This window comes from Scophthalmus maximus, chromosome 17 (genome assembly GCF_022379125.1).
Source record: "Scophthalmus maximus strain ysfricsl-2021 chromosome 17, ASM2237912v1, whole genome shotgun sequence".
Taxonomy (NCBI): domain Eukaryota; kingdom Metazoa; phylum Chordata; class Actinopteri; order Pleuronectiformes; family Scophthalmidae; genus Scophthalmus; species Scophthalmus maximus.
This window is the reverse complement of record NC_061531.1, coordinates 12,113,430-12,141,143: the sequence shown is the minus strand read 5'-3', so window position 1 is coordinate 12,141,143 and position 27,714 is coordinate 12,113,430. Positions and strand designations below refer to the sequence as shown.

At 45.5% G+C, this 27,714-nt stretch overlaps 1 long non-coding RNA gene across 3 annotated transcripts in view; it reads right to left on the bottom strand.

The window, feature by feature from the left end:
• Nucleotides 1-4,918: 4,918 nt before the first annotated feature.
• The window catches only part of LOC118288985, a 98,117-nt gene continuing 75,321 nt past the window's right edge, over nucleotides 4,919-27,714 (bottom strand). For all 3 annotated transcript variants that reach the window (XR_004785969.2, XR_004785971.2, XR_004785972.2), the window contains 4 exons: nucleotides 20,556-20,619; nucleotides 7,962-8,026; nucleotides 7,068-7,234; nucleotides 4,919-5,790 (listed from right to left, as the gene is read on the bottom strand). This is a non-coding gene — a long non-coding RNA (uncharacterized LOC118288985). The remainder of the gene's footprint in view (nucleotides 5,791-7,067; nucleotides 7,235-7,961; nucleotides 8,027-20,555; nucleotides 20,620-27,714) is intronic.

Sequence of the window (27,714 nt, the reverse complement as noted above, 5' to 3'; positions counted from 1 at the left end):
TAATGTGCATACTGAACATGTGCTTTGGATGGTGCCAAAAAAGACACGCTACTTTAAAGCTTTTACTTTTGATGGGAGTTTAGAAGAGAATTATTCTTTCAAACAGTGTATTGAGGCAAACACGGACACCCAGGGATAAAGATATTCAGTTTCCTTAAAGAAATAAAATCAATAAGAATATGCAGCATATGTGATGATCTTTTGAGGAAAACGTTTATTTATCACATGTGAAACAGGCAGTAAGGTTGAATTTAAACACATGCACAGAATGCCACTTCATTTTTTCACTTCTGCTTTCTAGGGGAATCTTTCTAATTACCACCTAAACAATGTACTGAAATATTTTATTTTTAAAACACACACGTTTTGAAGTTTGCAGTTTGCAGTAGAAGTTAATACATCTTTTTATTTTCAGAGTATAGTGCAGAAATAACGTGGTCAACTTATTATGACAGTTCTTTGTGACAGCTTCACTTGAAGACATCATTTATCCCGGCGGTTGACAGGCTGACACCCTCTGTCTACATTCACCAGAGGCATAGTGAGACATCTTTATCTGACTGTGTTTCCCAAGGTAAACTCCAGAATATCAAGAGGCTTTCTAACGAAGAGAACAAGTACTGACCCGACCTTTGGCTTGACCTTTCTTTCACAGAGAGAAGAAATGAGAAACACTGTTGGGGAAAATGCGCTACTGAAAAATTTGAGAGTCTTCAGTTTTAAAACTGATCCTTCCTCTTTGCCAGACAGTAAAGGTCAGACCGCTGAAGCTGCTGTGCTTCTGGAAAATTATCAGATTTCAAGTGAAAAGAGGGAGGAAATATTAAAAAAAGACCATTTGTCACAAATCCCCACGTTGGACAGATCCTCTGCAGCCAAGTCCGCAGAAGTTCAAACGTGGTGTTCAGTGAGCCGGGAGTGACGCTCTCACCGAGCGGGGACGACCCAGAGTGTTTGAGGTGGTTTCTCAGCTGGAATTCTGAATCAAGGAGTGAAATGGCCTGTCAGAGTGATGTATGGTGCAGAGAGGACAGCAGGCTGGCATCCTGGATTCGAGAACGTCCACCATGCCCCTTCATTTCACACAGAGAGGCAGGAAGCATATTTAAATTCATTTTACTCTCTCACACACCCATTGAAAAATGATTAAAAAAAATTCCATTCAGCAACAGTATGGATGTTAACATTCTGCTGATGTGCACTTCTTGCAGCTCATTCAAAAGAAATTCAAATAGAAATGACTAAATTGGAGTTGAAATGTTCATGATTACTGGCCTAATGATGCATCATATAGTTCCTCTGCCTATAAATATGTCTTTTCTTGTAATCACTTCTCCAGAGGCCAGACACAGAGGAAGGGGAAATGCTCTGAATCAAAATGTGCTCGCCCATAAGGTCAAGCTCACATCAACATTAGCATAATTGAAAGTAAACCCACACAGCACTCTCCACCACCTCTCTCCCTCTCGCTCTCATTACAACCTCTCGGCTCCTCTGCTACGCCGTGATCTCTGTCTTGACCTAACCCGCCCTCCGCCTTCTCCTCTCCATCCCGCCCAACCCCACCCCCCAAAACTCTCCCACACCCCCTTGCCCCCGCCCCTCGCCTTGCCACTGCCTCTCTGCATTGATGCTGATAATTACGGCTGAATGGAGCCGCAGATTCCCATGGATGTCAGTGGAGCCTTTGGCCTGTTCTGCTGCTCCCCTCCTCCCCATCATCCTCTCCTGCTTCCTGAGTCTCCCCTTCTCCTTCTCAATGGGGATTAAGAGAGAGGCGAGGGATGGAGAGGGTGAAAGAGGGTGATTGCCCAGACTGAGGGATGCTTTGCCATGCAACTGCCTCATCTGTGTCACCTTGCCAATCAAGGTGGTCCCCCTGCATAAACCAGAAAACCCTGCTGCGCGTTTCATGAATTTTGAGACATACATGACCTTAATGTCACTATCAATTTGCTGTTGATGCATTGATGAAGTTCTTACTTTGGAAAATATAGTCATAACAAACTCAAGGTAAATCCCATGACCCATTAGAAAGTGAAGACCTGTTGGAAAATAGGTTACCTCTATAAAGAACAATTGTGGAAAATACAGAGAAAAGGGAACGGAGTGGATTCCCACAATTTCTCCAGTGCAGGCAGCGCTGAGTGGATGGACGTCATGGCCACTGGGAGCCCACGCACCCTCAGCATGCCAGAGGTAACCGATACCCCGACAGCACTCGTCCAAGCTCGGAAACCCACTAAAGCTATGCTTTCTTCCAACCAAGTCCAAGGAGGGGCCAAACCAGCACACCGCAGTTAATCATATCACACCAAAGGGAAAGCATGGAGCCTGCAGAGAGGGGCACTTTAAAGTGGGTAAGGGACTTGGCTCACGATGCACAAGATAAAGACAGACAGCTGTATGGGAAGAGCAGATGAAAAAGTTATCTTATTTTGTCCATTAAACCCAGTGTGTACCAGTGCAAGCACAGCCATGCGTCATACATTGCTCTTTCAGTAACGTTTTACATGAGACGTGGACTTTTTCCAAGACCAAGTGGTAATTGTGTCATTTTTTTCTTCGGATGCAGCCCCAATTTGAGGAAATGGTTTGGAGTGTGCTTAAAGGCGTCTATGCTGCAGGAGTGTTTGGAACCAACAAGGTTTGGCTCCGGGCTGCATGTCAACCTCACTTCAAATTATCCTCATTAACGACAATTCCAAGGGGAAGCAGCCATTTGTATGTGTGTGATACTCTGGTGTACAGGGCCTATAATAGTCCTGAATGCGCACCAGCATGAAAAGTGGCATTTATTAGTCAGGGTCACAGCAGCCAATGGCAGCTCTCTGGCACTGATACTGTGGGAGAACCCAGGATTTGTTGCTTGACGTCATAGGCCGATAAATGAAGAAACACCCCAATTACTGCACTTTTTCTAATTGTGCGTACGTAAAAAAAGAAAGAAAAGGGTTTATCTGTGAAAACATGTCAAGAATCTTCTTTTCTTTTTCTACTTAGCTTGAAAAGTTAAAATAAGACTGTAATTTCAAAAAGCATATTCTAAAACAGCCAAAAGAACGGAGGGCAGACAAACACAATGCCTGCAGAAAATGAATCCTGCTTGTGGGCTGTTCATGAGCCCACGTCCCTCCTCAAATGCCCCCTCATCTGCCATCCCATGAACACACACACTCCCTCCTTGAAACTCAGACGAGGGAAAGTGAAACACAATGAAACTCACACCAAAACTTGGCAGAGCTTCAAGTGAGGGGTAAGCGGGTCGACACAAAGCTTGACATTTAAAGTTTGCGGTTCGACACCAATTTGACACCGAGTACTTTTCTAATTCTCGGATAGTTACATCAGCACTTTTACGGACGATAGCTTGAACAATGAGGGGAACCACCATTATATCCAGGACAGTGTTCCTCATCCCTCCCCATCTGTCCTTCTTCTGCCACTATCATTTCCCAAGACTGTTTACTGCAAACACAAGAGCAACGCAGCCTGAGCTCATTATGGACAGCCAAGCCGCGATATATTGCCAAGTCCTGCCCCACAGCCCGGGCCTAACTCTGTTGTCTTGGCAACCCAGCATCCAAGAACATGGAGCAGAGGGGGGTAGGTTGTGTGCTGTTGCTAGTTGGGGTGTATTTAGGAGGGGAGGGGGGTTGCATGATGTCATCCTGTAGCATGGAGGGGGCCAATCAAACCCTGAGAAAATTATGTCACCCTTTGTTGAGCCGATCCATTCAGGGCTATAGAAGTGCAGTGAATTGAGAGCTGCAGAGAGGTCATTTTTCCCCTGAGCTGTGTATGTGTGCGAAAAAAAAGTGTGTGTGTGTGTGTGGGGGGGGGGGGGGGGGGGGGGGGGGGCAAGCAAGCAGGGAAGTGCATTGTCGACATGCTAATGTTGTTGACCGTAAGCAGGGCTATAAGGATGTCATGAAGCTCAACTTCCATCACATCAGCGCCGGGGCCTTCACACCCAATTTTCTTTTTCAGATGGTGATGACCTTGTCCCCCACAAATTTGATTCTTAATATGATCCCTATATGATGCTTTGAACAACTTGTCAGGACATTGTCAAGCGCAGAAATGAAAGCCTGTGCCCGCTGCAATGGAGACTAGACCGGTCGTCTTTGTTTTATTGCAGAGAAAAAGACAACAATAAGCAACCCCTTGAGGAATAATTACCCCCTTAGCAACTCCACTACCCCGCACTCTCACGCCGACACCCCCCTCCCCCTGCAGCTTCTCCCCCTTGGCCAAACCTTATTGAATCGCAGCTGAAATTGACAGTGAGAGACAGTTGAATGGGAAGTCACCGCTGAATTGTCAACCTTACTCAAACAAACTGAAAGCAACAAATGCTTTTTTTTAGTGTACACAGGAATGTCTTTCTGTAGAAAACAAGGGGTTGTGGGGATTTTTTAAAACACAGTATGGTAAAAACTCCCTGCAGTTTGACCCGTGTTGATCTGGAAAGTGACATTAAAACACTTCTGTCAACATCCTGCATTCACGATTAACTGAAACTAAACTCAGCAGGCATTCATATTTTCCATGATGTCATATTTTTTTAGGAAAATAGCCTTGTGAAATAGGTAAATTATGTTTTTGTGCTAGAGCACCTAAAATTGATCCAAAACGCTCTGATTTTCAATATAACATTTCAGCTTATTAATATTTAAATAACATAATTTTACTTTGCATCTCATTGCCTGAAAAAAAGGAAAATAATAAAGAGTGAGTCTATAATTCAAGTGTAACAGATTGGCAAATACTGGCCAAACTAGTCATGAAGCTAACATGACTAACAATAACAGCACAGACACTTTTGCAGACGTAAAACAAACACCGTGAAATCATCTTATCAGTTAATAATCTGGTAGATCTGAAACTGCAATAACAAAATAGACAAAGGCTCGGGTGTATTTATTTTTTTTAATTTCTGCAAATGAGGTTTCACAGACACAGCGAAAGTTACAGAGCAACAAATCATCAAGAAAATAAGCAGCTTGACAGGATTATTAACCACACACAGGCTGTCAATGTGTCACAGTGAAATGCAGTGTCGGTAAGAGAGCATTCATCAGCACCCTGATGATAATAGCTTCATTGTGAAACGCCATTCGAAGATCTCATGATAAAGGTACATTTCCAGTGACTGAGTAATCCTTCTGACATCATTGATCTTGATTGCATGTATTCCTTTGTTTTACGCCACAGGAGACATCTATTGCGCTCTTCACATAAACTTCATGTGTGCCTGCGCTAGTGTAAGTGCTGCCATCAGTTTGCAAAAATAGTCTTAAGAAATGAAAGTAACATCTGATTTTATTCCATTTACAGTTCCAGCGCTCGTTGGTACTTGTCCCAGAATAACACAGTAAATGTCACAACTAGGGTGCACTGTATGAACAACAGTCTGAATAAGCGCTGGATATCAAAAGCAGATGCATATACAGGAAAATATTAATCCAGGTTCAATTTAGAAAAAGTCAAATAATATGGAGGTCCATTGTGGTAGCCACGGTCAAGGCACATTCGTTGATTTGGCCTTCCTACTGAGCATCTCTCCAGACAAAGTTGACTGATCTGTTCCATGATGTCGGAGTAGCAGAATACACTCCACTGTCCAGCTGAGTTAATGTCAGAGCTTCTTCAAGTCCAAGTTGCTGGCGCGGATCCTGAGCGCAAGATTGTCAGTGATGGAGCTCATGCTGTCGGCAGCCGTGCCAAGAGCAAACATCTGCTGCAGGATGTGCTGGTCCGTAGTCCAAGCCAGGACTTAGTATGATCCTAGAAACATAATACAGAAACTAATGACTCACTGAGGCCAACAACCACTTGAAGATTTAACATTGACACATGTTTCTCATACCCATTCTGAAGAAATTAGAGGCTTTGCTGGCATTCCTTTTTTTTGTAATATTAAAGGTAAATGTTACCTCAAGTAACCAGCGATTCATAAAACACCCAGAACCGATCAACGCAAACTTCTCCTCAGCTGATTCCTTTAGTAGAACAGATTTGGCTGCTATCACAAACTTTCCACACACAACGGGCTGGAGGATTCAAAGTGGCACAAAGGAGTTGCAGATGAACCACCCAGAGCCTCGTCCACGGCCCAAATTATCACATTAAATGTGGTGGCAAAATCCAGGATGTGCTTTGCTTCCAGCAATGCGGATACAAATCACCAGGCCTCCTCACTGTTGCTATTATTTTTCAATCCAATACCAGAATTAAGATGTCACTGTCGTATTGTTTCCGCCCCCCCCCCCCCCCCACAAAAAAAGACAAAAAGAAACATCCGGATTACAAAGATATGTCTGATTCCAATGACTAAAGAAATAAAACATCATGTTTGTCTAGAATACCAATGTGTGAACTGATCAGGTAGAAGATTGGAGAACTGATTTATATCCAGAAAAACAGCTGGATGAATACGTTGTATCTGCGTACAACATCTGCTTTTTCACAACAACGTCAGGACATCCCGAGGTGAGGTAATGCAGGCAGGTGGCCTCTTGTCAACCTCTGCTCTGCTTTACCTGTGCTTTTGCGCGTACAACCTCCCACGCAATGACATAATGTTGTCTGCCCCTACACACCATCCACTCAGCCCTGTGGTTGTCATGGCAGCAGAGTGGCAGGACCGGCCCGTCCTGCCCATTCTTGGCCCGGGGAAGGAAAAACATGTCAAAGGATAAGTAGTCATCCATCAGTGTTTCTCATCTTCTTTCTGCCTGTCTGCACATCTGAGCCGGTTTCCCTGCAAAGAGTCACGTTCCACCAGTGCACAGGATATGGCCTCATTCTCTTTCTTTAATTCCCTCCTCCTGCGCTTCGCTCACCTTCCCTTGGGCCTCACACATCATTGTCTATTTCCGGCTTGCTTCCCCTGGCCCAAACTACAACCACCCTCTAAGTTTTATTTACAACGCTGTTTACACTCATTTTTGGTTAATGCGCTTTTTTCAGCTACACCTCTCAACTAGCTTCCTTGTACCTGGTCTCTCCTTTTGCCCTCCATTCTGGGTTTTCCCTTCCCACGTTTCTCTCCAATGACTCACCCTGGAGCAGAGCCAGTAGAGCAGCATCAGCATACAGAACCAGGTCCCAACCTGCCTCTGAGCGGCAGCCTGCCCGTGTGCGCCTGTCCGTGCCTGGGGCTGCGACAGAGGCCGTCCCCTATCTCCCTCCCTCATCAGCACATCTACTGTACCTGGCGGCTGGCTCCCTGCCATCCACACACACACACACACACACACACACACACACACACACACACACACACACACACACACACACACACACACACACACACACACACACACACACACACACACACACACACACACACACACACACACACACACACACACACACACACACACACACACACGCTTCATTTACTGAGGGACCCAGGTAAGAAGAAATACAAGAAGATAACGCGAGCATGAAGTTTACAGAAGAAGACTACTCATGTCGGGGTCAAGCATGTTTGACCTCCACTGAGAACACCCACGGCTACCCCAAGAGGCGCACGTATGCAGCGCATGCCTCGCTGCCGCGCACAATCCCGTCAACGGGTTTATTTGAAGGCCACCGACTCCGTGGTGGGCCATCAAAGCATATCTTCATTCAGTTCCATTGAAAGGATCTGAGGCTCCTGAGAGAAGCAGTGTTTGAAGTGATATCTCTGTGCAACTGCATTCTTTACCGTGCTGTCATGTCTTCAGTTACACTTTTTTTTTTTTTTTTTACATGGGCATAAAGCCAGTGCCACCACCCTGATCCTGTCTGACCTTAATACACCTGAACTATCACTGCTATCTCTGTTTGATCAGTGAATGTACCCAGGTCTGACTGTTTATAGCAACTGTCAGTGTCCATAATAACACTGCACAGTGAGCATCATATATTCGAATGAAAGACGATCAAACAAAAGCCAGAGTCATCCCTACCTGTTGAATCTCTTGAGATCGTGTTTCCATTAGTCAGCCTCGTCTTGGTGCTCGTCTGAGATCATCTGTAAAAGATGAAGGATGGGGAAATGAAATGATTTAGAGAGGGGCTCATTCGTGTGTAAACACAAAAGTCGACCCAAAAAAAGAGAGGAATCAGATTTAATTTAGTCCAGCTCTGCCTAAACTTGCGTTAACACTCCAACAAATATTTATTCCTCTACAATACAATGGGAGATAATAGTTTCTTTCTGTGATGTGTTCAAACCTGCATTACTTAACAAATAGCGTGATTTATTTTGACGTTCCTGTAATTTTCTTTTAAGAACTGGATGATCACATGATTAAACTGAGAGATATGCAGCCTGTGACGATCGGCCACATGAATTAACATAATCATGTTGCATGAAACTGCGCAAATGCAATGTTCACTGCTTCACCATCGAATTCTAGGAAAGGTCCTTTTTTACTCAGGCTTAGGTAACACTCAGCCCCATGAATTATTTCTAAGGCTGTCGCTGGTTTTATAATGACCACATGACTCACACCTTCTCCAGTATCTTCACAGAGCGTTTAAAAAGCCAAACCTGGAGTAGCCACATCACCCTAACTCTGCTTTATGTAAATCTAAGGTTTCTGTTCAGGAGGATGGACGCATTCAAAGTGGCTTTTCTATTGTACCATTTAAAATTGACTTGGTGTGTTGGTTTACATTTTATGAGGTCAACGGGTTCGGGCAGAAACCTGCAGGTTTCCTCATACAGACATGTTGATGAAGCTGTGCTGTCTGGACCAATGATAGCTCGGGTCCCTCTTCATCCATTGACGGACAAAGGTGCTCTCGGCTTCCCCTCAGTTTAACTGTCCCAGACCTGTTACCTTGGAAACAAATGCACTGTTTCCGAGTGACACAAAGCCTGAACTGAAGAACCTCCTTTCAGGTTGAAGGCTCCAAGAGTTGAGGGGAAAACAGCAATAACAGGACGGCAGGGAGAGAAACTGAATACTGGCAAATTGCTTCCCAGGGTTTCTGGAGGACATGGTAAAATAATTCTTTCTTTCCTCTCCCTTTTAAAATACCTTTCCCTGGCACCGGGCACCATAGGTAGTTGTGTGCTGATCCCATTTCTTTTATGTCCCCTCTCATAATTTCCATTTTTTTCTAGCTATCGTACTGAGCTAAGTGAGTTATCATGTACACCAGCAGGCTGGAGCTGCATGCGGCTAGGCTAAGCCTCCGGATGAGGTAATGTTTACAGGGTTGGCGAGCCCGGAGAAGGGTTGGTCAGGTCTTGATTAGCTCAGAGGTAGGGGCTCTCTCTAATATTGGACACCCCTTTGTGTGGTGAGATTACTACCTTATGAAAAACTGCCCCTGCTGACACGCCTGATGGGATCAGAGCTTCCTGCCTGCTGCATCGTCCTGCTTATGAGCGCTCCACACATGGGAGAGGAAACACACAGCCAAACGCCACAAACACACATCTGCACCTCTCGGGAAAAGACAGGCGCTTGCAGCGAGAGATCGTATGCACAGCCCACGAGTTCTGTACATGCTGACGTGTAGACAAGCATGGACACGGACACGCCCGACAAGCTTGACCGGAACTGACGACCCCCCAGATGGACCACAACCTGCATGCATTGACAAGGCCAGATGCAACACAAACACATGCCCATGCATGCTCCCTTTCCTCAACTGAGGTCGTCTCCTCCGGCCACTCCACAATGGAAATCACATGATGGACCACATCCAGCTCCGAAAAACACAACTGAGAAACTCCACCCCGAAAAAAACAGCAACAAACAATGTTTGAGGAAAAAAAGCACAGAGGATTCAGAGGCAAAGCTTTCAGGGGATTTGATCCTAGCACTCCTCTAAAGAGGGCTGAGGCTATAGGATGATTTCAATTATTTGATATAATTTCTGATGGTCCATTAGTTCAAAATAAAGCTCTGATTATATGTGATGTGTAAACAAAAGGTTGCAAACAAAACCTGCGTCGCAGTCTGAAGCAGAGCTGTACTTTTTTCCAGATGCGTAATCGACTCTTAATTTGCGGTGGCCTTGCTTTCATGTAACCTTTCCCAAATAAATCTCATTTAAAACCAGGAACAACTGAATAAATGCAGCATTTTGGTTTCTTCAACCATACAGCAAACATCGACACCTTTCCATTTCTACTGTTTAGAGGCGTACACCAACAAATGCTCATATTTCTGCAGCTCACTTTGTGAAAAGCAAATAAATACTTGTAGGTGTATAAACACAAGCCTTCTCTTTTCTCTCTTTCTGCCTAGCTCACACACACACACACACACACACACACACACACACACACACACACACACACACACACACACACACACACACACACACACACACACACACACACACACACACACACACACACACACACACACACACACACACACACACACACACACACACACACACACACACACACAGGGCACTGGCACAACCTTGCGCCAGTGGTCCTTTAAACCAGTCATGTGAAATGACCCGTTCCTTTCTGCAAATGAGATTACATCCCCAAGCTGAGGTCTGCAAGTCCACACACACATTTAAAGCTCAGGGCTCAGGGTCCACGCAACTCAACTCAACACACACATGAATACACACAAACACAAACACACACACACACACACACACACACACACACACACACACACACACACACACACACACACACACACACACACACACACAGACACAACTTAATCAGATTTCGCCCCACAAAACCTCTCGTCTTTGTGAATGTACGCAACCTGCTCAGCCGGGCCCGGAAATACAGGCTCAAAATGTGCCTTTAAACTTGCAGTAAATATACTGCATGTATGGACTACATACAGCACAATTAAAATGAAAACACAGATGCCCTCGAATAAGATCAAAACAACGCAAGGTCTTTGTCAAAGAAAATCATAGGGGGCTGTGATAAGCCTCCTTTCAGCAGCGCCCGACTGCTGTTTGGCAGCTCCGCTATGGAATGAGCACATGTGGAAACACGTTTATAATGTGTTTGGCAGAATTGCAAATGTTAGATGATTCACAAATTATCCAAGTCCTATTCAAGCTAGTAAAGCACTGATGTATCGTTACTGATGAGCGCCTGAGTTGGCAATTAAAAAGGGACATGAACGGTTGAATACAACAGTGAGAGGTGTAACACACGGCGAGTAGGTAAATACCTGTTTGCTTCTACGGTGAAGAACACTTTTGACATCTTTGCACATTTAGTGATCAGATGTGCAAGCTACCCGAGTTTTCTGCTCCAACTGTTTCATTCTAAATCACAGCGCAAAAGCAGCTAGTGTGCTGGCTGGCGATGCGGACTCGCTTAATCATACCCAGACAGTTGGAGGATGAACAAGCCTCTGTCCCAACAGGATCTACTTTAACTCCCCCCTCTGCTAATCAGAAAGCCCTTCAACTACATCAGCATGTCCCTTAGGCCCAACCAACAAACCACATCTCATTTGCCTTCACAACTTTTTAAGGAAATTACTTCTTCGTCAGTCTAGAAAAACAACCACCACTGTCTCAGTGTTCATATTCATTCTGCCCTTGATCGCATGGAGGTCAGAGGGTGGGAAGCTGTGGGTGGCAGGAAGCTGAGATAGTTGTGGCTACAATGGGGTGTCAGGACTCTGTCAGTCGGCCCAACTCAAGTTCAACTCGAGCGGGTCATTTTCTCTCCACGGTGACATCCGAGAAGAGTTGCGATGGGGACAAGCAGCGGGGGGAACGGAGGAGCAGAGGGACAGCGCCCCGGGTTAGATTGCACTGGATGCTCAGATAAGACGACAGCACAGGGCAGATTTAGGCAGGTCAACCGGGGAAGGCTGGCTGAGGCTACTGTTACCCCAGGAAGAGCTCACTCATCCCTCAGATCAACTCTCACACCTGCAGAGGCCAGGCCCTTCATAGTGCCACCGGCCCGGAGTTGGGAAGAGATCACCAAAGCCGTGGATTGGTTGCTTTTACAGTAACTGGACAATGAATTATTGTACTGGTGGTCTCACATGCTTTGACCCTCACCAATATTACTGCCGATCATTTTCCAAAGCATAACAACTTTTGAGATTTGGAACTTTCCGGATAGCCATTGGTTTTTAGTTTAAAAAAGTATTTTATACTTTTTTTGAAAAGAAGTTGGTAAACAAGTTATTAATCATTAACAAATGACAACGTTTTCTTTAAAAAATTTTTTTTAGACATCCATGTTTTCGGCCTAAATTCTGTAACAGCACAGCATATGAATGCAATGCTTGCAGGTTTATTTTTTTACCATAGTAACGTCAGTCCATAGCATCTTTTAAATTTGAGGATTTACAAATCGGAACAAATCTAAAGCAATGTAATATACTCCAAACATATGGAAAATCCTTAAATGGGGGATTATTCTGGTTATAGTTTTGACAAGGTACAGCTTCATTCTCGCACCAAGAAGTAGAGAGGTGAAATCATCAGTGTCATATGTTGACCCAAACTCCAGTTTTAGAATGGAAATTTAAGAGGATAGACAAAGTTACATCAAGCAGCTCTTTAATAACACAAATTAGACAGCTCAACCCTGCTCCCCTAGTAAACACTCTGTGGAAAAAAAACCTAATTCGTGTGTTGAATTTTACAAGGTGAGAAGTGAGGGGACCGTGTTCGGAAGCGACGGTGGCAAAGAATGAGAAGATGTCGCCCAAGTTATCTTCTACCTATCTTTTCAACCGAGTAGAAGTAGTGACCAGGAGTGGTCACGGGAGCTGTGAAGTGTTAGTTTTGGAGCAAAAGTAAACAACCTTCTACCATGGTGGGCCTGTACCCTACACAGAGTAAGCACATGTTTCCCATTGTGGTTAAAAGGGAAGGGGATTAAAGTGTAGTGCAGCCGAAGCCATACCCATACACCCCACGGTGGGATCGCAGTACTTGCAGGTCTTTCAGTATTGCTGATGCAGCCCAGTTGGAAGAGGCTAGTGTGCAGGGAGAGATCTATCAGATGAGCTAGTCAGGGTCCTCTCCAGACTGAATTGCATCCTGTTCATACCAACATTAAAATGCAACTTGGGTGATCCAATCACTAGTGGACAGCGTCAGTTCACACTTGGTATTAGAATATGTCACCACATACATTTGGAGTGACCACTGGTGATCGGATTTAACTTCCCTTCACTTTATACTGACCGAATGGATTGTTGTTCCTAGGCATTCCGGCTATGACAGAAAAGGCGGTCGATGTGGATTGTGGCGTTGGCCACAAATAAATCAACGTCGGGGGAAACACTGATGAGTGTGAAAGATTTCTGGTTCATTATGATACTGTGGCGAGCCAAAGGACGTCAGCTGAGGAGACGAGGCCTTCAATGTGGCTGAGGGATTTGCGTTCGACGCGGCTGAAAGAATGGGGCCGCATGTGGCCGAGAGCGCCGCTGAATGTGGGCCGATATATGTGTCCTCAGTGCTTTTTGAGTGCGTTCACACCTGTACCTAGAGCGGTCAACTTGTGATCAGGTCACCCGAGACGGGATGTTTAATGCCGGGTCTGTCGAGGCCCTGTCTTTGGGGCTGAGGAGGCCGGCATGTTACCACGTTGACAGCACAGCATGGCTGAGGCTGGCAGACACAAACAGTGAAAATGAAAAGGTGTTGAAACCAAGCAGATTTAGCTTCTCAGAGGCCCAATACTGTCCCTATGAATAGAGTTCTCCTTCAAAACTCAAAACAGAAACAGAGATGGGGGGGGGGGGGGAAGAAGGAGATGAAGGCAGGGTTAGACTGAAAACTAAAGCTGGTTTCGGAGTAAATATGAGGTTTTCACCCCCGGGCTGTGGGGGTCAAATAGGCCATAATCAGGTACCACGGGGGACAGTTAAAGCAGGAGACTGTGACTGTGCAGCCAATTAAAGGACACTTTATAAAGGCAAATAGTGCGAGGGACATTTGAGGAAGATATGCATAGTGGAGCATATCTGCACGTAGCAAAACCTGCCAATTAAGCAACACCCCATGAAGTTCAGCTGTGACCGATTCAGCAGGAGAGCTTCCATGTGCAGTGAGTAAAACTTCTTTCTGTGCAGGGTAAGAAAGGATGTAGAGGCAGGGTCAAATATTCAGCCCGTCACTCCCACCCAAAAGTAGTGTCTCTACTCTGTAGTTTAGCGGGCTGATCTAGTCATCTAGTGTTTGAGGGTTTCGTCGTAATTAGAACTCGGGGCACAAACATCATGACTTGAACTTGACTGCCCGAAGACAATCACTTTGAATATTTGAGTACTGGTCCAATGGAAAGGACTTGGTCTTAGCTATGTAGAACTTTCAACACAGGTTGGCTGTGAAAAAAAGTTCAAGTGCTGTGTTATTTACTTGCATCTTGACTTGTGACTTGGACTCGGATGTGACCTAAATTACTCGCGACTGCTCCACCCAGTGAGATGGGCTTCTCACCCAGACAAGTTTAAGTCAAGCATTCCAAAAAAGTTATGAACTATCATTCTTAACCTTTTGGCCTCTAAGCCCACACACATAAACATAGATAATTACATGCTATACGTCTGTCAGTTAAAAAATTGGTCTCTGCTTCTGTCTATGTTCGCGGGAGGATATGGGGAGCAGGGGATTGTGAGCAGGACCTAACTGTTTGTGCAGATTTGAAGGACTTTCTCACCCACACAGTCACTGTGTGCGGGGAAGAAAAATCATGGCATGTTGATGAGCGGTGTTTTGAAACTAGAAACAGATTCATGTAGTGTTTGGATCAGCTCTTTAAAGGTCGTCCTGGACAAGCTCGCTATGCTCTGCAAACCCCGTTCCCTCTCTGATCCAGGTGACTATCGGCCAAACAGCTTCGTGACACGTGGGACAGACACACAAGCACCACTCTGACCACTTTCTCCTTCTTTGTGACGTCAATTATTTCCAATTTCCGATGACGCTACACTGACATCCCGTGTCATTGATTAATTGGCTCCTACAGGGTTCTAAGAGTTTCCACTTTCTGGAGCTCCAGACACTGTTAGATAGACCGGCCTCAGCACAACATGCCCTGGCGTGGGACAAAATATCAGCCACAGTAACAGAGTTTTACTATTGGTACTGATCACAGTGCTACATGGGATATCTGTCCAACTGCACCTTGATGGCAAACATCTCCCAGCGACACATATGAAATGGCACACACTCTTCAACAAGCATTAATGCATGGACGCACAAGCCCAGAATCATGCCATTGCCTGTGTGTGTGTGTGTGTGTGTGTGTGTGTGTGCGCGCGCTCATATTGCCCATACAAACAAACCCCCAAAATAAATGTCAAGGAACTGCAATGGTGGAAAAAGGTGGGATGGGGAACACATCAAGGCTAATCTGACCAGGGATTAGGAGCAGGCAAATATCACCAATAATAAACAAATGACTAACATTCATCTGCGTGGTTACAAGCCCCCCGGGCCCCAGCTAGAGCACAACAGGGTCTGGATCCAATCCCTGCTGTTTATCAAAGCAAGTAGAAGCAACCACTTGTCAAACCTCCATGAAAAACACTTGGGGGACAAACCCAGAACGGCGAACAGAGCAGTCCAACAAATCACTTGTCCCGATTTGATTCACAGCTCAGACCTCAACAAAAGTCCCCTAATGTTCTGACTGAAATAGCCTTTAATTTATGAACAAAATTAATTGATGCGGTTTTTTTTTGTGCATGCTTTTTGGGGAATAAATATCCCATCTTTTTTTAGGCTTCTCTAACTAAATGAATCGAAAATAAATATCACATGATCAAAACAAAGTGTGGTCATTTGGACTACTGTCAAAAATCAGGAAAACAGCCATTCACCAAACCAACTTTGTTAAAGGTTTGGAACCAGGGTACAGAACCCTCATGCTCAAGGGAAAAAGGGTTCCTATGGGTCTTTTCTTACACAACCCGACAAAGACGTCAGAGCTGCTTATCATTATTGACAAATATTGATTGCGTGTCTGGGCATCACCATGGGGATTATTGCAGAGCAATGTTGGACCGATAAAGTAATGGGCCATAAATTCCCGAAGTAGTAACAGGGTTGGTTAATTAGCAGCGTGTGATGAAACCGAGATCAAAGGTAGAGCAGTGAAAGCAGGTTGTAATTTAGACAGTGCAGTTTCCTGCAACGAGGAAATAGTGCACACTATGGGAGAAAGGGCGTCCAATGGAAATGCAAATGCAGCATGTTTCCTCCATCTCCTCTCTGAGACATCAGATGCAAATTGTCCACAGTCATAATAAAGGTGGATGTTCGGAGGCCGTAATATCGCTCTGTATATGGATGTGTGTGATTGTGATTTGTTTAAGAAGTGAAGTGCAGTCTTCCCTTCGCTCTAATCCACTTATTTTGTTTCGGTCCACTGTTCAGTGTCAAGGTGGAAAAGTGCAGAGACGACAATGCTTTGTCTTCTTTCTTCTCTGTCTGTTTGGCCTGCCGCGCTTTACCTGCTGGGCCCTGAGACTCGCCGAGCCTGAAGGACTCCTTTGCTTTAACCATGTCCCTAAGCATGTCCCTGGCCAGCACAAAAGCCATCTGGGGAGCAGCTGAGAGCTCTCGCAACAAAATAACTCTTTCAATCTGCACTCTGCATGGTTCTGACTGCAGGGCGTTGAGGTCGCCAATACCAAGACTCTTACCGGACCTCCTCCTCCTTCTTTCTCCTCCACCCTTCTAATCCTGGCCTACATGACTGACTCCAACTGAAAGGCCCACACGCCAGAGGTGGGAGCCAAAAGCACTGTGAGACTCAAAAAAGACCACCTGCTCATCAAACTAAATTGCACTCACTGTAGGCAATGGGGAATAGAATGGAGCGAATGAAAAGGAGGAGGGGAGCGAGAGGGGGGAAAAAATGAGTGTGAATAAAAAGAAAGACAAGTCACTGCTCTCCCTCTGTGATCCTGGCAGACAAAAGAACAAATTGCATTTATGCATCACGGCACCCAAGGGTCAAAATCGGAAGAGTCCCACTCAGTGCTGTTGGTGTGTGAGCATGTTGATAAAGCTTCCATCAGTTCCCACAGGAGAGCCGGAGAGGTGCACAGGCCTTATTTCAGCCTTTCATCATGGCTTCTTTTGTGTTCCCCTACACTTCTGTCTGTTGTCTCTCTCCTCTATTTGGCAGAATTGACTGTTATTATTCCAAACAGCATTATCTTTATTAATGCCACAGGTCTCAGGGCTGTGCACTTCCCCGGGAGCTGAGTGTGGACAGAGCTGCAACCAATCTCCCTAGATAAAAGCTTAGTGGAGAGCCGTATGCAAGCCAGACTGCTCGGACGGACCTTCATCCTCGCTCCGCGTGCTCGGAGAGCGGTGGAGTCCCTACAAAGACTAAAATATGCCTTTAATCTTAGCACTTTCAGTCAGACAGAAACATTTGAACTCAGGGGAGCTCTCTGGGAAGCTATCACAAGTCACTTCGGGTTGTTAGCCACTGGTCAGAACAAACAAATTGTATTACTGGCAAACACATTTGAAAACATTTGAAAATTTGAAAATAAAAAATGGAATGGCAATTGAGAGGAAGGTTTTGGACTCGTGTACAAACCATTCAAGGTTTGTAAATCATGAAACTATATCTTCTGGTACTAGAGTTTATGGGGTTGCCCTCCAGTTCCACTGCGGCTTATACTGTCGGTGGCTCATGTGTTCCCGGAGCGGAGGCCGTCTCCCAAAGTCAGCCAAGCGTGACAAGTTATTTTAAAGGTGGTGTGGAGAGCTGACGTGTGGCCAGGCCAGGGCAGGGCAGCAGTTGGGGTCTCGGCTTAGTGCCTCAAGCCCCTCGCTCCAGTGGTCACACAGCATCAGCTCCCGGGCCGACTCCGGACACTGATTTATGGGACAGGGGGATTACCATCAAACCAGCCATGAGGACCACCCAGATGGTGGCACAGGATGACAGACGCACAAACACACACACAGACACACATGCACGCAGATTCAGATGGACTTATACATTCACACATGTGCCATTATACACAGATGTCCACAGAAATCCACATGACTTAATAAACAAGTAATGACTAAAGGTCAAACAAACAACTTGCTATTTAAGGTGTTGAATATTAAAGATTAAACTTTCTGGTGATAACTAAGCATGAAAAGTTGCACATGAAATCAGTAATGGCTCCGTTAACCACTCCAGTGCGGTGGGTGGGATTAGTTCGCTGAGGGTTCCTCATTACCACAAAGCGAGGGAGCCGGCTTTGCTCCTCAGAGTTCTTACGTATGGGATATTACTGGTTAACTCTTATCACTCACGTCATGCTATTTATTTTTTTCTCTCACTTGAGCTTGCGTAACGCATATTTGAAGACCACCGGTGAATTAATTTCCTTTCAAGTGGCCCGGGTACAAAACAAACACGGACTTTTGTCTGTGACGGCGTTGAGCAGAAGCAAGGCTCAGGCGTTCCGGCTTTTGTAAAATTCTCTGAAGTCGGTGACATTCAACTTGATCAACTTAATAATTCACTTTCTACTTTTCTCAATGCAAGACCGGACCCCTCTCATTTTCACTCCAAATGCGTCTACCATCCTGAATACTTTTCCACCACGACACACATTCAAGAAGTGAACATGTGCAAATACACTGAGTAAAAGAGGAAAAGGGGGATGAAAGGCACATACTTCTCACTTGCCAGGGCACAGCGCAACTCGACCTCAAGGCACCAGTTGGATGAGCTGAACAATAAGAGTCAGTGACAAATCGGACATAGTGCATTCCTTGGGCAAACACTCACTTACTAAAGGAAGACAGGTAGGCAAACACTCACCTGCCCTAAGCAAATAACGCATGTGGAGGCAAACACACAAACACACACTCACACATACACACACTTGAGCTCGTCAATATGTTGAGACAATGATGGGAATTGGATTGCGCAAAACTGTGTTAGTATAAAGATAGGACCGGATTGGCTCAGAAAGAGGAAAAAGGAAAAACAAAAACACCAATCAATTTCAGAGAAACACATGCGGCATTGTCAACAACAGAAATCACTGTACCACAGAGGGATGCAGGAGATCGGTGTCTCTGTGCTGCATCGATGTGTTACGTGAAGCATGGGCTGGTACATAACTACCATGTACAGTACATGACAGGCCCGCTCTGTTTATGGTTTTCTCTTCGTCACTGCATAGCAGCAAATAGCTAGAAAACCAAGGTTAGAGACGCTCAGATTCTGATACCAGTACTGGAAATGCCTCCGATAGATAGTGCCGAAAATGCCACACCGGGCATCGGCGAGTACGTGAATCTCCGTACCAGTCCGATACCACGTCTTTAAGGAGTTTCACCGATATGCAAAGCCCAGGTATCGGAATCGGTATCGGAACATCTCTTACCAAGGCCATCGCAATGGATGCAGGAGGATAATTTAAGCAGCTAAATTCGGAATAAGTTTATGAAAAGTTGCACACTATGAACCACATAGGGCCCACAAAGAGCGTAGCCTTCTCAAAACCTGTGTCTGCATGTTTGCTAAGTGAATCTTGTGTGAGTGTTTAAAAAACGACTGAGAGCCTTTGTGTGTCAGGGAATCATTGGTGACTGTGCTCACGCTCCCACCAAACGAATACACTCATCTTCTTCACAGGCCTTCGTTCCCAGCAGGGAGAAAATGCGAAGCCTCGATGACAGCACCGAGCTCCACTCGGTGGAGCGCACCCTCCACACTTCCTGACCATGTGACTCCCTCCAGCTGCCTTTTGATTGGACGCTCATAGGCGGAGAAGATGAAGAGAATCGGGGGGGGGGGGGCTGGCTGGCAGCGGACGCATGAGAGAAAACAAATTCCTGCCCCATTGCCATGGAGATGAGTCAACAGCAGGTCGGGGGGCCGGGGGGTTGCGGGGCACAGGCTGACCTGCTGTAGTTAACAATTCATCCCCGTATCCGGCTCCCAAATGATTGGGCAAACACGGAGTGCCGCGGAGTCAAAAGGGCTCCAAGGGTCTGAGAGAGGGGCATCACCCTGGGGTGACACGCTGACAGGCACACACTGGTTGGTAGAGGGTGCACCGGCTGAGAGCTGGAGTAAGGCATGAGGGGCACTAGTGGGGAGGGTGGACGGGGAGCTGGGGGTTGATTGGATGTGGGAGAGTGGCTGAGTACACCGAGTACCACAGGCTCCGACACAGTCACAAAACATAACTAATGGCTGTGGCTTTGTGAAGCAGCGTGATTAAATGATTTGTGTTAAGATGCCAATTTGAAGAGGAGAGCAATCTGTTAAGCACACCACAACAAACCTCTCGCAGTAAAGTCTGTCGAAATTCATCATGTCAAGCTTAATACTTAACAACATTTGGTTACTAATGGTGCCAGCAGTAAAATAGCAGTTGCATCAGTTTTATAGGCCGAAACCACGGTAACACAGAGATCGTCGGGCATTCATCCACTGTGTTAGATAGAAGGCTTAGGCCCATGTGGCGGAGCCACCGGAGCTACAAAGCCAAACACTACGGAACATAAAAGGACATAACATGACAACTGATGGCGGTGGTTCACAACATCTGACAAGCAAACAGTGTATAAGAAACATATATACTCACCAGAAGATCCCTGGGCAGCGATTAAGGGCCGACTTCTTTTTCCCGGAATTTGGATTCGTTCACTCTGCGGAAAAAAAAAAAAAAAATCAAAAGGAGGACAAACGTCACTTCACGCACTGAATATATAGTATTTCATCGCTATATGTGGTTAACTCTTCGCTCCCCATTTGTACAGCTGGGTTCATTTAGGGGAAGCCGTGTTAGAGCATGTAATGTGAGGTACAAATGGAAAACGGTTGAAAGCCTCAGCCCACAGGACCAGGATCCAAAACGCCGACCGCTTTACAGTGGAGCAGAGTGCCGCTCGACAATAATGGGTCAGGGGGGGAAAGAAAAAAAAAACCAGAGGGCCGACGGACGGGTGGATCTCGTCAACGTCACTTCATACAGAAGAGGGACCACAAGGCTTCAACGCTGCACTTATGCTGGGCTAGACTTTGCACAGTGTTCGGTTTTGTCTCAGTCAGCACAAGTTGCCGCGTAACTTCATGCACTGTCATGGCCGGGACGGCTCCCCTCAGAATGGCAAACCAGATTCCATCATCTAATTGGCCATCATGCTTTGAAGGGTTTAAAATGCCACCATTACAACAGAGCTTCTCCTGGGCAGCTGCGTGCGGAGGGTGTGTTCGCAGAGAGGACCTGTTACTGGCTCCGCTGCTACTCACGTCAGAGCAGTGTTTTCACAAACACCCCGCTGAAGCCTCGCTCAGTGGGAATGAGGACACTGTCTATAATCGATCTTGCCAAGGAACCTTACGAATTGAAAACAGGACTGCGTCAGTCATTGTGCGTCTGTCCGAGAAACGAGAGGGGAGACAGAGCAAAAACAAGGGGAAAAAGTGCGATCGTGATAAAAAAACCAGATGTTGCGAGTCACTTCTCGAAAGGTGTGTCATTCAGGGAGCTTGGGACGAACTTCTGGCCGCGGCCGCGCTCTAAATTTAGCATATTTACTAAAATAAAAAAATGAGTTCAGCCCCTGGCACGGGAACTTTCCCCTCCCCATTCGTGAGCTCAGAGGTGCAGCCCGCGTCACTCATGACGAAATGCTAACCATATAAAACAACAACAAAAAAAGACCTCCTCAAATACTCGGAGTACATAAGAAAAACGACCACAGTTTAAAATGATCCTATTATGGTGATCCGAGTGCGAATCCACAGGGGGAAAAAAAAACTTGTGTTTTCTATTTTCAGAACAGAATTTGAGGATATATGGCCTCATACATAACAAACAGAACTGAATCAATGGACAAAAAGATGATGCCTTTCTATTCATGTACGTTTGACTCGGTGTGCACAGAGTGAATAATGGATGTATGACATGCGTAAAGCTACTGTGTTTGTTGACTGTATCCGTGCATGCCGGCGATCGGCCCTGTGTGTGGCAGGCTGGGGAGGATGCCCCTGGGCCGGGCTGAGGAGTAAGTGAAGCAGAGGTCCCGTCTAAGCTCCAAAGCATGCGAGTATCAGGCCTGTAACTAAAACACAAGCGTAAACACAGGCGATGTTAGGGATTACACCCTGCAATACCGCCGCAGGAAACCACAGACAGCACAGGTGTAGCCATGACACGGCTACGGACGCATTCCTCCCCATCTCCAGTCTGCCAGTGGAGGTCTGACTGACGGCTCATCATCCGTCCTCGTGGGCTGTTCGAAACGTGTATAAACATCTGCAGGCATTTGTGTGTGTGTGTGTGTGTGTATAGGGTGAGAGCCACAGGTGAGAAGGGCACACACTAACACACACAGAGAGGGATTACAATGGCATAATATCCGAGACGCCTCGCAGAACAATACCGCAACAATCTTTCGGAGAACGAAAAATCTTTCCTTCGGGAATTTGCCATTTCATTTTTTATTATATTTCTGTCTCACCTTCTCTCCTCTGATACATCAATTTTGAATGCATACTATACAAATACATACACTGTATATACAGTGTGTCTGTCATCTGTCAATAAATCAAAGAGCGGCACAGAGACATTTAGATGTTTTTTTTCCGCCGACAAGATGTTTTTAAAGCGTTACGTTTGTTAGACAGCAAAAAACCCACAAAAAACCCCCAAAACATCCAGATTTAGCGAGAGCAGCAGGGAGGAAGTGAGGAGGCCCAGCACGTTTCCTCAGTAAACAGCACCCTCTAGAGCAAGTCCCTGCCCTCCATCCTGCACTCCTCCTTGCTGACTCTGTCTCTGTCGTGGACTGAAGAAGAGCAAACTTATGCAGGGGGGGATCATGAGAGAGTACTATGGCATGTAAAATGCCAAACAATCTTTTCAATTCTTTTCATTTTTGTTTTTTGTAAATGAGAAAAAGCACACGGGCTTATTGTTTATTATTCCTTAAAGATACAACTATGCAGGGTTGTCTCGCTCTCTGGCTCCTTCGTGGGCCACACTACAGGGATGAAGTCGAACCGCTCACTATCCCAGTGCGAGTTGATAATGAGGCAGGCCGCTATTAAGACGTTTGCTTTAATCGTGTGCAGGGTTATTAGGGGCGGTTTACAGTACACAAGAGAGATTAAGGCACGCCACGCATGACAGAAAGAGCCGAGGAGGCCGACGGTAAGCCCGCGACGCACAACTGCGAAGCGGGCAGAGAAATACGAGTGCACAGGAGGACATGAAACCCCGCGAGACAAACCCCCTCTCCCTCTCTTTTCCCCTTCTCCCCTTCTCGTCTTATTCTCGCTCTCTGTTCGCCCTCAAATCATGTTACACAACCACAAAGAAATGCCCTTGTACGTCGGAGACTTATTTAAAAACAAGCTGGAAAAGAAAAGAGAGAAAAAACAGCGAGGGGAGCATCACAGAGGGAGCTACGCAAGCGGTAGGTGTTTGGTTCCTTTCTATTTGTACAAAAGGACAACATGGCGGGGAGCTTGGCAGTACAGTGCAGACACACAAGTCCAGACACTTACACCCCTAACGACTTCGCACATGCTTACATAAACTAAATCAACCCGCGAGACACCGTCCTCCGCACCAACCAGGGAGCACTGCATGTTTCCTCTATATTTTTCCATGCCATTAATAAAACTGGACATTGCACTGTTTCAATGCGTTCATGTTGGAATTTGGGGAGCACTTGAAAATCCATCATTTTATGAGCGTTCAAACTTTCCCACAGAATTCCCGCCGTTTCTTCTTCTTCTTCTTCTTTTCTTTCCATGGATTTGACCCGTACAAATTAAAAGGAGCACTCAACTAGGGCCGGCCCGCGGCGCCTGAGATGGCGGACTCCTACTCATACCTCAACGGGACAAATCAACCACCAACCAAGTTTAAAAGAGCCGTGTTGCACAAAAAAATTAAGAAAACGTGCCATTTCCTGTCAAGCATACAATGGAAAGTCATTCATTGACCACAATTAAAGGTTCTTATTTTTGGGGGGTATTTTAATTAACTATTAAAGCTGAGCTGAGCTGGATTGTGTCGGTGGCATCAGGTGGATTCACATGCTCACAGGATTTAGCCTGAAAGGCTGAAGCACTTTGACAGAAGATACACATTTGAGGTTTGGTTTGCGTCAGCATCATCTGTGTCTTTGTTGCTTCCTTTATTCAGTTGCATAACAAATAAACCACAAAAATCCAAGATTAAAATCAACATTTTACACATCCTTTTGCCACCGCATGGCTTGATTGCATTAGTAAAAGGTGTGTGTGTGTGTGTGTACGTGTGTGTGTGTGTGTGTGTGTGTGTGTGTGTGTGTGTGTATCAAGTTAGCAGAAGGTCAGAATGGTGAAGTATTAGAGCACTGTTTACTCTCCTCCATGTACTCTCGGGGACAAGCCTGTTTGAGAGTTTGAACAGTGACGTGTGAAACCCGTGAAAACAGGACATAGCGCTGCTCTGTTTGCTTAAGAACACCTAAAGAATGGACTGCCATTACAAAACAAATCCCTCAGCCCGCATTCCTCCTGTCCATCAAACCCTACCTGTTCAACAACATGTGACACGGACTGGAAAAGGTGGCGACAAGAATCTGCTTCTTGGTGGGACGACTTGGAATTTGTTAAAATGTTGGCAGCTCCCTGACCTTCACGTCTGGCCCCAGAGAAAGAGACAAACATGCGCAAGTTTGGAAGAGCAACAGTTGCCTCTCCTTTTGCCAGAAAATGGATACATGTGCACACGAGCCCAGAGACACGCAGGTGGTGAACAGGAATTATAATCTCCCCTGCACCGAAATGTTCGACTCACATCCAATGAATGTTATTGCACTTTCTACGAATTTAGTTGTGAAACTGATGAATGGAAATTAATCCTTAAAAAATGCAAACAAAAAAAACACACAACTAATTCCAGCATTTGAAATGTGAGGATTTGGCGCTTTTCTCACATTATACCAATATAAAATTAATAACTTCTTGTTAAATGGTGTCTCCTTGAGTTTTGGAAACTTTTCTGGTATTTCTCTGGACTGAATGACAAATGAAAGAAAGACATTTGATCATAAATATAATAGTTCATTGCAGCTACGGGCGATTTATACTTCTGATGCACTCTGTCATGGTAGTCACAATGCCTCATTGCGACATGATAGATTATTTTCCCAATAAATTCCATCCCACATTTAGAACCACCAAAGGAAACAGACAGTTTAATAACTGCGCCCCTTTTTTTCGGCCTTCTGTCCAGCATCTGCTATATGAAACATTTTAATGATGGTTTCAGCAGAGTTGCTGGCCGTGCTCTTATGTAACATGTGATTAAACCCACAAAAACAAACTGATGGGCCCGATGGTAAAGTTGGGGTGACACTGGATGGAAATCAATCAACTGGAACACATGAAAGGGAGAGAGGGGCACCACGAGATTACAGCCCCCTCCCCTCCCTGCCATCATCCTTGTATCAGAGGAGCCATTGGGAGAACTGGATGTGATTTGTATGTGTGTTTTTGAAGAGGGGTGCTCATAAACAGCCATGAAAGGGGCCCCTCTATTCAGCCCGCCAGCCGAGATGCGCTTCACTAGGCCGCCCTTTTGTTTCCCCCTCTTCACAAAAACTTAAGCGCAGAAAAAAAGGGGTTGATTCCCTCGATGTGTGCAGGCCCAAATGATGCCATTAGACTGGTGCCCGCTCTGGGTGAAAAAGGCTTCAGCAGCGCTTGAAGTGATTTAAAAGATGCAGGAGAGAGCTGCCTCCAAATCCTGTTTGGGAATAACACCGGGAGAGAATGGGGAGGCAAAATGCCAGGCCGGTGAGCATTCTATAGTATGCAAAATTGCTCTCCACTCCATGAGTGCCATGGATGTTAAAACAAAAGATGCGGAACATTCCTTTGTCACGTGATGAGGGTCAATGTGCTGCGGCGGTGCGTGGGGTCAGGAAGTTCACCAAACTTCCCACGCTGCCTTGCACCCGAGGACCACGGTTAAAGCCGGTAGCACTTCTTCATTATCGGCTGGCGGAATTTTGTTTCCAAAAGGGCCAGTGCCGAAGTGCCCACCCAGGCATGAGCAACCAGAAAAGAGAAAAAAATAGAACTTCTTCTTCAGCATGACAAGGATAATACATGCAATAACACACCGTGGGGTGAAGGAAAGACCATTCACATTGAACAATCGTTTATATTAATAATGTCAGTGATGAATAACCACTATATTTAAAAATGGTATCGATACTCTTGCACCGTCATGCACAAAGACAAAGTGCTCCCATCTGCTCGAGTGGTCTACAACCATTCCATTAGAGCGAGAAGGTGACGATTTGACAATGGCACAGTGCTAGGCCGATGGCAGGGCATGCCATCATGGTGCCCGTTCGCCGACAGCAACCTTATAGGCATGGGAAGCTGGCGGTGTCAACAAAGGGACAGTGCCAAACAAAACCGCCCGTTGTTGGCTCCTGAAAAGGCCAGGTCTGGTTCCACTGCACTTCTTTGCAGCCACAGTATGTCTCGTGGACATCTCAGCTATCAGGACCATTATTTCAGGGGTTTTTTCTGTCACAAATTCGGTGCTATTTTTAGCAGTGACCCACGCGAACTCTCACGTGACCTTTACACTGTTTTAATTATTTGCGTATTGATAGCTTCTGCATTGATTTTGCCATTCCATTGTTGCCGTCTTGTGACAGACTGACAAGACCGGTTCATGCCTTTTTCCTGATTTAAACTCGTAACATGTTGGAATGATTAACGGTTGGATAAACGGTGCAAATGATTTTATATTTCAACTAGTAACTGACATGTCATAACTTGTAATGTAATGACTTGATCATTCAGTACCTGTGCAGGTTTTCCGCATTCCAAAATCAGTCAGGTTTATTGAATGATTGTACAGTCAGGTACATGGAAAAGGTCAAAAGCTCATGGGAAAGGGACTCTTTTATAATGGTTAAAAAAAAAAAAAAAAGATAGCAAACTAGGTTGAAAGGCAGATGTAGATGTAAATGCACTGTAGAAACATCATTATTGTACAATACACCACAGGTGAGCTAACAGTGAGTCAGCTAGATCATTTAGTGACTCGGATCGACTTCAAACCGATGGATTTCCCCCCTTGGCATATTTGTCAGCTGTCTGGCCTCACAGCAAACAACGGGGAGGCTGTATGCCCTAAATACCTCACTTATCAGCGCTCGACACAGTTTAAGAAGTCTGTGATAAAGTTTTCCGCTGCAAACTATTGTCACCTGTGTAGACAGTAGCTTTATGAGGACACACTATTTTCCTCTCAGCGGGCAGTGATATCTGTCCGTCTGTCCTCAAGGTTTGCGCAGCACTAAGGAGAGGATACAGAGGCCACATGAATGAATCAACGTCTCCATTCCAGTTCAAGTGCACCTGCACTTTTGAGAGTTCTCAAACACTGAGCAGAGATTTGGAACATACCACCACGGCAGCTGCACCCAGAGAGATCGGGAGCCTTATGTTTCCTACAAACTGTACAACACGGCAGGTAAGAGACAACGGAATAAAAACACAATTAACTGCACAATCAACCGACCACGAACGACAGATCAAACACCTTTCTTTATAAGACTTAACTTATACAAGGAGTGTTCTTTAAAATTCGAACATAACATATGAAATGTCAAACACCATTGAAACCAGCCACAATAATTTCAACATTGACAAGAAGCTAAGCCGATTCTTATTCAAAAATGACTGATGACAGCCTAATGTTACCACTTCATTTA